Here is a 12,109-nt window from a genome sequence, read left to right on the forward strand (position 1 = left end):
AAGGCCTTGTGGGTATAGGCTGAGACCAGACCAGACATGGGAAAGCTGAAGTTTGCCATTTCAGGGCCAACAAATGGAGGATAATGTCAGAGAATGGTGAGAGAGAGAGAGAGAGAGAACATAAATGACTCATTAACCCTCCCTGCAAGAGAGAGACACTTAAACTGCACCTTTAAAGTGGAGGCGGGATGAGGGTGCTGCCGCTAGGAAGGGTACACACATCCTGAAAAGCAACGCTCCCCAGTATAATACACTTATCCTAAGTTTAGTACCATGACGTTGCACTGACAGGTGTGCTGCAAATAGCTAATCCCTCAGAACATGCCTCTGCAAAGCACAAGCCCTCAGCTCTAACTCAGAACGTGGCAAGGATTTGTCCAATAAACTCTTGTGATTTAATCTGTAGCAGGGCATGGTCCTCTCCTGCCTTCTTGCCGCAGAAACTTGCTCAGACTCCACTGGTTGGAGTTCCACAGCATGCTGTTCATTCATGTTCTCTCCACCAACAGCTTTACAGTTTTGTGTAGCAATGCTATTTGCAGTATTCCTTGTATCTTCAGCCCTGTTCCCAGGGCCCAGGAGGAGGAGAAGCCTCCCTCTCTGGAGATCTCTCTGACTCTGGTCTCAGCCAACCCTGCTCCTCTCCCTTCCTGTGCCTTTCTTAACAGTCCTGAGCTCACCCAGCCCCCTACCCCACCATACCTGATTAGATAATTAACTGCAATACCCCGGTTAGTCTTCGGGGGAGGAGGGGCACGGACAGAATTGGACTACGTGGTGGCAGAGTGATCAGAGTGCAGGCTCACCTGTTAACTCCCTGTACTCTCACACGATCCATTTGCATTTTGAAAATGTGGGCGCTTTGCAGTGAGGTTTGCATGGGGTATGTTGTGAGCTGCACAAGAAAGATACACTCGTGCTCATTTTACAGCAGTGCAGGGAACAGGAGGACTAGAGATGTATGGTTTTTTAACCCTTGCCTCCACAGATCCACCTCTCTTTGGAACTTTAAACCCCTTTTAATTCTGAGAATGTTCCAATAAAACATCTCTGTGAAAAAAGGCTCTGATCCTCTAAATGGAGTGGATCTTTCTTTAAAAACTACTAACCTGGCATTCTCTGAGCTCATCCTATATACTCTAAAGATCAGGAGGAATTGTGCAATGTTTTCACTTCTGGAGCGTTTCCTCTCACAAGTATCTCCTGTTGCTGCAGATTCACTCACCAACAGACTGTACAATTTTTTTTTCATTATTTGGGAATAAAGCAGAAGCCAACTAGTTTCCTGCACAGACATCCTTTCTGAGTCTCTGCTGCATATGAAGTGGGAGTTCCTGTTGATCCCAGAATTGTTGAACACAATCAGTCTAGGACTCCGGTAAATACTGATTTTTTTTTCCACTGAGTTTTTATTTCAGCTTTTTTCCCTCAGAATTCCTCCAGGTCTGGCCTCTTAGCTTAAAGTTATATCAAATGTCTTAGGCCAAGATGTCCTAAGTCTAATTCCCACCTGAAGTTTTGTCAGGCATAGTTCTGAGGCAGTGCTCACTAAAATGCCAAGACTGCTTTTATAGGGTTACTCCTGCTCTCCATTGCTCAGGGAATGATATGGGTATTTGTACAGTATTTAAAATCAAAGCCTTGATGCTTTAAATTGAGGTCAGAAGGACGTCAGGGTCTCTACGTCTTGGAAATATTGATTTTAGCTTCTGCATGACATAAATTCCAGTTGATGAGGTCTCTGAAAGCTTTGCCAACTCAGTATATGTAGAAGACTAGAGAGAAATCAGTTGACAATGTATGCGCTTCCCAATCCAGTATAAATCAATCCTTGCTTGCTGCCAGTAGCAGACAGGTAACTGCAGGGAGTAAGGCATGCTGGTTTCTTCCTTTTGTGAGGGCTTTCTACCCAGTCTTCAATTTGCCTGTCCAATCTGAGCCACCATGCTGATTTCTGTACCCTTGTCACACCCTGGACGTGCTGTTCCTTCAGGGTCCCACTGTTTTTTAAGGAAAACAAACCAGTGTGTTCCTCTTCCCTGCAAGGCAGTAGAAATTCCTGCTTCTATCGTTGCTGATATATTGGCTAGATTATTGGTTGCTATAGAGATGGGTTCTCTCTGTGCCTATGCAGCCAGCCCTGGATCCCCATCTTACTTCCCTTCATGGTTTTTTCAGTCCCTGATTGTATTTTTCCCCTTTCATGGCTCCTTCTCATAGATTCCTGGTTTTCTCTCAGCAAGTTTCCAGAGGTCAGGAGGGAGCTTTCCCTCCTCTGTTTATTCTTCTTCTCCATCTTTTCCAGCTACCTTTGGGTCCACCACTGCGCTAACTCCCTCTTCCATCTCCCCTTAACTTTTCTAAGTTTCCTCACCGACTAGCCCTGCCTCATGGACCAAGTGAAGGTTTCTGTTTCTTTAAATGTCGCAGGTCTTTGCCGCTCATCTTTCATTTCATGGAGGGGAAGCGAGTTCCCTTGTGACATTGTACGGACTACATTCCCCAAGGCTCTAAGTTCACTAACTTCAATCGCACCAGGGCACCCCCACATCTTGTACACTGCTACAGCGAAGTCACTAACAATGGGCCAAAGTACATGTACAGGGACCCTGGTTTGTGTCCACATTCAACACAGTTAAATGCCACATTGCAACCAGGCTCAGAAAGCCTGCAAGCTGGGGAGCCTCAAGCCCTCCCCATGTAGGAGTTCCAGACCAAGCTAGCCATTGGATAATAATCACTATATTAAGCAGAACCATGCATGGCAGTTGCCTCTGGATACACCTGCAGCTCATAGGGATTTGGTGTCCCAGCCTGGATGAGGCTTTAGGGAGGGAGATGTTTCCATACAAACTAGGTGGTGGCTCTGCTGGCATAGTCACAACTTGCTCTGTGCAATCAGCATTAAGATGCTCTGCTTCCTTTTCAGCTTTCCTTCACTGTGGCTCAGTGGGCTGCATTTCTGGAGCCAGGGAAGAGGCAGTAGCAGTAGCAGAAAGCTTTGAAGAGGAATTAGTTGCTCCCTCTGCCATGACATCTACAAGGACCCAATGTCTCTGAGTTGTGGCCACACCTTCTGCAAGGAGTGCATCCAAGAGGTGATCAATACAAATCAGCAGAAGCCCTGGGACACCTACTCCCGCTCCATCAGCCAAGTGGACCTCCTACCCTTCCCAAAGCTGCAGAAGACCTTCCAGCTGTGCTGCATTACGGAGAAGTTCCTAGCCCCGCCTTCCAAGGAGGCCTGCTGGCCAGAGGAGAAGCCAGCAGCAACCAAGGCAGGAGGAAAGTATCCCCTGTGATTTCTGCCTGGGCCAGCCTCAGCAAGCAGTAAGGAACTGCCTGAACTGCGATGCATCATTCTGCCAGGCCCACTTGAGGAAACAGAGCATCAAGACTGCCCAGTAAGGCCATGTCCTAGTGCAGTGGTTTTCAAACTATGGGTCGCGACCCAGTGCTGGGTCGCAGAATGTAAGGCACTGGGTCGCGGCGGCTCTGGTCAGCACTGCCGACAGGGCCGTTTAACGTCCATTCGGCTGTGCTGCCTGGCTAAGGCAGGTTAGTCCCTACCTGTTCCGACACTGCACTGCGACCCAGAAGTGGCCAGCAGCAGGTCCGGCTCCTAGGCAAGGGGGACCACTGGGGTCCGCACACTGCCCCCGCCCCAAGCACCGACTCCACACTCCCATTGGCCAGTTGTTTTATGTGCAGCAGTGTTACTTGATTTGGGAGTATAGCGGGGAAGTAACAGCACAGTCATTACATGTGCAGATGATATTGCATCAGGAGACATTGCAGATACCAGTGAGGACAAGGGAGTGTATGCAAAAGGACACAGAATAGGCATAAGAAAAGGAAATAAAATATTCAACCTGGAAATACTTTAAATCTTTTTTGAGTTGGGGAGGAGGAGGAAGAGATCAGAGGATGAATCATACTACACTGGATTGATGACTTGTTACCATCTATAAGAAAATGGATTTGTCTGCTGGATAAAAAAAATTAACTCCATATTCAGGGAGACCCAGAGTCCTTGTCTGGACATAGACTCAGGGCTCTTTATTGACAGAGCCAGTCCCAATTTGCTAAACTCTCAGGACTAGACAAAGGAGTAATCAACTCTCTTCTTCGCAAGTGGATCTCAGACAGCAACACCTTCCATTCTAAGAGTATTGTGGTCTCAACAGGAAATCTCTTTGTGCTGCAATAATACCTAGCTCTTATGACAATATTATTAGGAAACCTTTATATGTAGCACCATAGGTGTGCTGGGCACTTCAAAGAAAGTGTTTACAATCTAACTTCTGTGCTGCATGGAACTATGGAGGAGAAATGATCTCAGGCAAAGGGGAAGGGAAAGAGGGAGTAACACAATTGCAGACAAAGTCAGGAATGATGTTGAGACTTGTAATTAAAACCAAAACAAAACAGTGTAACAAGAAAAGCCAATGGAGTTGTCAGCTCGATAATAGAGCTGGGTGGAAAATTAAAACAAAAAATGTTGGGGTTTGATTTTTTTTTTTGCCAAAAAGCCCAACATTTCCATGAGAAGCAGAAACTTCTCATGAAGAATACAATTTAATGGAAAAAAAACTCAATCAGCTCTATTCCCTAAGCCAAGGCATCACATCTCTGGCCAGAGCAGTTTTGGTCCCACTCTCTGCATGGTTCTGGTAAGAACATGACTACAACACTGCTTTCAGTCTGGGGAGCCAGAAACAAACGGACATACTGGATTTTATTCAGAGAGGAGTAACTTCAGTGATGAAGGGGCTGCAGTGCCTGACTTATGACACTAGCGCTGGGTCAGACCTAGCTGGTCACCTATTGCTCCTTCCTGCCTATATAAGAGTGTTAGTGCAGGGATTCTCAAACTCCATCGCACTGTGACCCCCTCTGACAACAAAAATTACTACATGACCCCAGGAGGGGGGACTGAAGTCTGAACCCACCCAAGCCCCACTGCCCTGGGTGGGGGTTGGGGAGCAAGGCCCAAGCCCCACCGCTGCAGCCAGGGAGGCCGAAGTTGAAGCTCAAAAGGCTTTAGCCCAGGCCAGGAGCCTGCAATCTGAGTCTTGCTGCCCAGAGCTGAAGCCCTCAGGCTTAGGCTTAGGCTTTGGCCCCAGGTACTGGGGCTCAGGCTTCGGCCCCAGCAAGTGTAAGCCAGCGCTGGCAACCCCATTCAGAGGGGGTCACAACCCACTTTGGGGTTCTGACCCACAGTTTGAGAACCAGTACCTTTTTGTATGATTTCTAATTCTTCACCTGGCCTATCTTTAAATGTCTCACACACTGGGGCTCCCACCACTTCCCAAGGGAGACTGTTCTAAAGCCTATATCCTGATATTCACCTACATTTTTTGTCTCTTTTTAAACGTAATGCTATTTCTCCTAGTCTTCTGCTCCTGTGTTGCCCTAAATCAATCATCTCCCTGCAGGAGCTTTCCACCTTTCAAATGTTCAGCTGCCATTATGTTTCCTTCCACACACATACACTAATTGCTCAGCCAAGCTACACGTGTTTGGATCATCTCATAGACCCTCCAGTTTATGTTGCTTTTCTCTGGACTCCCTTCACTTGGTTTATGTCTTTCAAGTACGAGTGCTCAGGACGGCAAGCAAAAGACTCTGACTGTACCCCCTTGCTCCATGATGTGGCACCTCTGTACAAGTATCCCAAAACTGCATTGACCCTGTGTTTGTTGATTGCCATCAGCCCTACATCTCCTTTGGCATTCACTGCTTGTTTTTTCCCCCCATTGCACAATTGTGGTTTGGATTACGTTCCTCCAGATAAGTTAGGTCACAATTTTTCAAAAATGAATCCTATTCTCGTCTGGCTGTGTTCCTAATCTCTCTAGATCCCTCTAGTTTTTCTTGTCTTCACTGGTGTTTGCAAATCCCTGCAGTTGAATATCATCTGCTCATTTCTTTAACAGGTCAGTAGAGAAAAAAACAACACTGAGTATACATAAGCTTAGGGAGACTAGTCAGGGAGCCCCAGAAAGAAGGGAATCGCTACAATCTGGGCTTCCTGAACTCCACCTGAGAGCAAAGGCCAAGGACAAAGTACAGATATAAAAATAAAACTCAGCAGAGCCTGTCTCTGAAACAGTTTTTTAAAAAGTCAAACCAAGGAAAAGGGGAACCACTGTTTCCTGTAGTCCCAGTAGAATCTAACAGCTAAACCTGGCAAAAGCTCAGTGGCCCATAGCACACACCTCTTATAGTTCCCTAGAGGAAGTACCTCATGACCCCCAGCTAGGCTGGTTCACCAGCAATCCCTGCGCTGAGGGCAGGCAGCTGTGGCATCTTGTCCTGCTCAGGAGGAGAATGTTGTTAACCCTTTCCCTGCTTCCATCAGAGCCCCATATAGAGGCCCATTATATCTGTCCAAAGGGTAACTGAAGGGGAATATCTATTATTGCATGCAATTATTTTGAATTATGTCTGTGTGAAGGAGCCCTAGAAACTTGGACACAATTTCTAAAAACAGCGTCAATAACTAGTATTTAGCCTCACAACAGGCAACAAAATTGAGTCATCTGCAGAACTCCTACAAAACTTCGAATTCTCCTGCAGGCCCTCAGAGGCCTCCCTCTGCAGCAGCCTGAGCAAGGAGCTGGACCTTCCAGTTAACCTATGTTCTTTTGGACCAAGATGGCCGGCATTATAGGCACCGAATTGTGTGAGTGCTCTGGGACTGAAGCACCCACGGAAAAAAAAACTAGGAGTTACTCAGCCCCGAGGGCTAGCTGCCAATCAGCTGTTCGGTGCGGCCCTCGGGCTGGCCCCCGATCAGTACTAAAAACAAAGCTTTTCCATCTCTGGGTGGTTTCTCAGATCTTTTCCGGGTTTCTTCTTAAAGGTGGGGGAAACGGCTTCACTCAGATGTTTAGATATATTTTCAGTTTCCAAAGATCCCCTGCACTTTAGAGCTCATGTTGCAATGACCATCTGTCACGGAGTCACCGGGCGATGCTCTGGAACTGCTCCCCACCAAGCCAGTCAGGACTTTGGGGCGCCTCCTCTCCCTTGGAGCAGACTTGTTCAGGGCAAGAAGCTCACACGTCTTCACCTCCTGGGCCTCTCCTTGGAGCATTCAGCATCCTCTGCCCCTCCGTGCGCTTCCCACAGCGAGCCTGCCCCAGCGGGGTCCTGGGGAAGCCACAGGGTCCTGCACCCCCACTTTGCAGTCAGACGTGACTCAGCCAGCCAGTAAAACAGAGGTTTATTCAATGACAGGAACAGAGTCTAAAACAGAGCTTGTAGATACAGCGAACCGGACCCCTCAGCCGGGTCCATTCTGGGGGGGCAGTGAGCCAGACCCCCCACATCTGCCCTCCACTCCTCGACCCCAGCCAGCTCCAGACTAACAACTCCCCCAGCCCCTCCTCTCTGCTCAGCTCCTTTCCTGGGCCAGGAGGTCACCTGATCTCTTTGTCTCCAACACCTTCAGCTGGCACCTTTGCAGAGAAGAGGCCCAGGCCATCAGTTGCTAGGAGACAGAGTGCCAGGCATTAGGTGCACTGGCCCTTTGCTCTTCACCAATCACATGCCCTTATCCCACCACCTAGATACTAAGGCCATGTCTACATCTAAAGTTTTGCAGCGCTGGTTGTTACAGCTGTATTAGTACAGCTGTATAGGGCCAGCGCTGCAGAGTGGCCACACTTACAGCAACCAGCGCTGCAAGTGGTGTTAGATGTGGCCACACTGCAGCGCTGTTGGGCGGCTTCAAGGGGGGTTCCGGGAACGCGAGAGCAAACCGGGAAAGGAGACCCGCTTCGCCGCGGTTTGCTCTCTCGTTCCCGGAGCCACCCAGCAAACCGCAGGGAAGGAGACCTGCTTGCTCGGGGCTCCGGGAACGAGAGAGCAAACCGGGAAAGGAGACCCGCTTCGCCGCGGTTTGCTCTCTCGTTCCCGGAGCCACCCAGCAAACCGCAGGGAAGGAGACCTGCTTGCTCGGGGCTCCGGGAACGAGAGAGCAAAACCGGGAAAGGAGACCCGCTTCGCCGCAGTTTGCTCTCGCGTTCCCGGAGCCACCCAGCAAACCGCAGGGAAGGAGACCTGCTTGCTCGGGGCTCCGGGAACGAGAGAGCAAACCGGGAAAGGAGACCCGCTTCGCCGCGGTTTGCTCTCGCGTTCCCGGAGCCACCCAGCAAACCGCAGGGAAGGAGACCTGCTTGCTCTGGGCTCCGGGAACGAGAGAGCAAACCGGGAAAGGAGACCAGCTTGATTACCAGAGGCTTCCTCCTTCCACGGAGGTCAAGAAAAGCGCTGGTAAGTGTCTACATTGGATTACCAGCGCTGGATCACCAGCGCTGGATCCTCTACACCCGAGACAAAACGGGAGTACGGCCAGCGCTGCAAACAGGGAGTTGCAGCGCTGGTGGTGCCCTGCAGATGTGTACACCTTCAAAGTTGCAGCGCTGTAACTCCCTCACCAGCGCTGCAACTTTCTGATGTAGACAAGCCCTTAAGAACTGCATAGGGGCACTGGGGCACCAACACAGTATTCAGAGGAAACATCAAGAACATTCCCAGTTCGTCACACCATCCTATTGATCTAGTTATTTAAACAATTATCGTACCCCTGTGAGGTATGTAAGTATTGACTTCATTTACTAGTTGGGAAACTGAGGCACAGAAAAGTTAGGAGACTTGTCCCAGGCCGCACAGGAGTCAAATCCTATAATCCTGAGTCCTGGTCCAGTGCTTTAATCATTAAACTAGTCCTCTAGACAGGGCTGGCTCCAGGCACCAGCTTAGCAAGCAGGTGCTTGGGGCAGCCAAGCCGGAGCGAGGCGGCACGTTCAGGTATTCAGCAGCAATTCGGGGAGGGTCCCTCACTCCCGCTCAGAGCAAAGGACCTCCCGCTGAATTGCCGCAGATCGCGATCGCGGCTTTTTTTTTTTTTTTTTTGCTGCTTGGGGCGGCAAAACTCCTGGAGCCAGCCCTGCCTCTAGGCAAGGAAAGCTGGCTGTAACTTCCCCTGTTGTCCATCAGTGCCCCTCTTAAATTTGCCCTGGGGCTCACTGGAGAAGCAATCGGAGTTACACCCACCCTTCCCCAGGTGAAGAGGCAGAGTGTAGAATTTTTAATTTCCCAGCAGCCATATTTCATATGGGAACTATCCAGCTACCATTCAGTATCATGCATCTGATGAACACATTCCTGGATATAATCTGTATCTAACTGCAGTGGGGATGCTGGTGATCATTAAATGTGCATTAGCAGGCCTGCCATGGGAGATTATAGGGATCCTAGGTCCTAGTCCTTAAAATGTTTACCAAAGTATTAGCCCTGTTGCCCCCTCCCTCACCAAGTGGCTCAGAACCAGGATTGCAACCAGCCCTAAATGTGGTCAAGGTGGAGCTGGACTGTGAAAGAAACTTGGTGTCATTTTATGACATGTCTGACCAGAAGCCCCCTGCAAAGAATCCTATACTTATAATAAATACTTCAAGCATTTGTTTGAAACACCCTGTCCATGTGTTAGTCTATCCAATGGCTCTCGGACACTCCTGTAGTGATACTAGTGAGGCCATTACGTATGTTGTTTCATCTTAGTCAAATATGAGTAGGGCCCTACCAAATTCACAGCCATGTAAAATGCGTCACGGACCATGAAATCTGGTCTCCTGCCATGAAATATGGCCTTTTGTGTGCTTTTACTCTATACTAGACAGATTTCATGAGGGAGACCAGTGTTTCTCAAACTGGGGTTCTGACCCAAAAGGGAGTTACAGGGGGCTGCAAGGTTATTTTATGGGGATCACGGTATTGCCACCCTTATTTCTGTGCTGCCTTTGGAGCTGAGTGGCTGTTGGCCAGGTGCCCAGCTCTGAAGGCAGTGTCCCACCAGCAGCGGTGCAGAAGTAAAGGTGGCAATACCATACCATGCCCCCTTACTTCTGCCCTGCTGCCTTCAGAGCTGGGCAGCTGGGGAGTGGCAGCAGCTGCTGGCTGAGGGCTCAGCTCTGCAGCAGCAGCGCAGAAGTAAGGATGGCAATACCATACTCTGCCATCCTTACTTCTGCACTGCTGCTGGTGATGGCTGTGCCTTAAGAGGTGGGATCCCGGCCAGCATCTGCTGCTCTCCAGCTGCCCTGCTCTGAAGGCAGTGCTGCCACCAACAGCAGCAGTGCAGAAGTAAGGGTAGCTGTACCACAACCCCTCCTACAGTAACCTTGCGACCCTCCCCCCCCCGCTCCTTTTTGGGTCAGGACCCCTACACTTACAACACCATGAAATTTCCAATTTAAACAGCTGAAATCATGAAATTTATAATTTTTTTAAATCCTATGACCATGAAATTGACCAAAATGGCCCATAAATTTGGTAGGGCCCTATATATGAGCAAAAGCACTGCTGTGCAAAAGCTCTAAGCTGACATGAAGTATTTGAAATAGGAGCTTGGGGTCAGAGTGGATTGCAGCCTTCTAAGGCCCTGATATAATACTGTGGCAGATATCTAGCCAGGAGCTATATGGAGGCAACTGATGTTGCAAATGTATCAGACTGAAATAGAGCACAAAAGTGTGTGTGAGGGAGAGAAGATGGGAAAAATGTATTGTGGAAATAGACTGCCAAACATTCTAATGTGCCTGTCTTTTGGTGCACAACTTTAACAGCAATATCATATACTACACAAACAAACATTCACAGTTTTCTATTATTGTAGCTCTATTGAAAGTTAAATGGTCATGGAATATATTATAACACTACACAACTTGCTAAAACCATCCCCTGACACTTTACAGAATTAGGGAGAAGCAAAGATGATTTTAAACCTCCAGCCTTTCACTCCTGGACAGTGCCTCTTGTGACCATCAGCACAGAGCCCTGGGGTCCAGCGAGTTAGTGACAAAAGCAGGAGCCAGACACTGAGCCAGGACACCTAGGTTTCTTTCCTCGCTCTGACATTAGTTGTCTGTGTGAACCTTTGGGCATGTCACTTTGCCTCCCTTTTTCCTCAGTTTTCATCTCAAGTGTAAAATCAAGGCCAATGATGATCTTATCCAGCCTTATCAAGTGCTCTGGGAGCCTCTGTTGTAGAAACAGGAAGTGTTACGGTTCTGGTTTGTATACCTTATGGCGCTTTTGTCTTCAGCCCCACCCTGCAATTTTCTACACAACAGCCAGATGAGGCATTTGTTTTAATTATTTAATTGCTTTTCCCAGTCAAAGCAAAGTTTACACAAAGCATTTAATGCACACTGCAAAAGTGAAGGAGTTCAGATGGTGCCAGGTTCCCAGACTGACTCAGTTTCACACAAGAACATATAGCAATACCCCCTGCAAAGGGAAGGAAAGGAATGCTGGTATCTAAGTACATGGGATGCTGAACCTTCCCTTTGGATTGCTCCCTTCTGCACTACACCTGTGGGGAAGGGCTTAGAAGGAAGAAATCTCGAGGATCCCCTTGCAGAGTTCCTCCTTGTTGATTATTCCATCTGGGGGGCAGGGTTCGCTGCACTGCAGATTGGTCACTGGGATCTATCCCCAATCCCTTTAGGTCCTGAGGGATCAGGAGGCAGGGGCGGCTGTATGTATTTTGCTGCCGCAAGCACGGCAGTCAGGCAGCATTTGGCGGCATGCCTGCGGGAGGTCCGCTGGTATCGCGGATTCAGTGGCATGCTTGCAAGTGGTCCACAGGTCCCATGCCTTCAGCGTACCTACCGCCGAAGTCGCAGGACTGGCGGACCTCCTGCCCTCACGGCAACCGGCAGGCTCCCCCCCGCAGCTTGCTGCCCCAGGCACGCGCTTGGAGCGCTGGTGCTTGGAGCTGCCCCTGTCAGGAGGCCAGGGTTATCATGCAGAGGCCCTGTAGCTTCACACCAGCTTTGCGCTGGTCAGGCTTGCTCCCTGCTGGCAGCTTCGAGGGCGGCAGGCAGCTTGCCTTTGGTGGCATGCCTGTGGAGTGTCCGCTGGTCCCGCAGCTTCGGCGGACCTCCCGCAGGCGTGCCACCAAATCCGCGGGATTGGGGACCTTTTGCAGGCAAGCCGCCGAAGGCAGCCTGCCTGCCGTGCTTGGGGCGGCAAAATGCCTAGAGCCGCCCCTGGGAGCAGCCCACGCCTATAGACTTTCCTTGGCCCAGGATTC

This window comes from Gopherus flavomarginatus, chromosome 7 (assembly GCF_025201925.1).
Source record: "Gopherus flavomarginatus isolate rGopFla2 chromosome 7, rGopFla2.mat.asm, whole genome shotgun sequence".
Lineage (NCBI taxonomy): Eukaryota > Metazoa > Chordata > Testudines > Testudinidae > Gopherus > Gopherus flavomarginatus.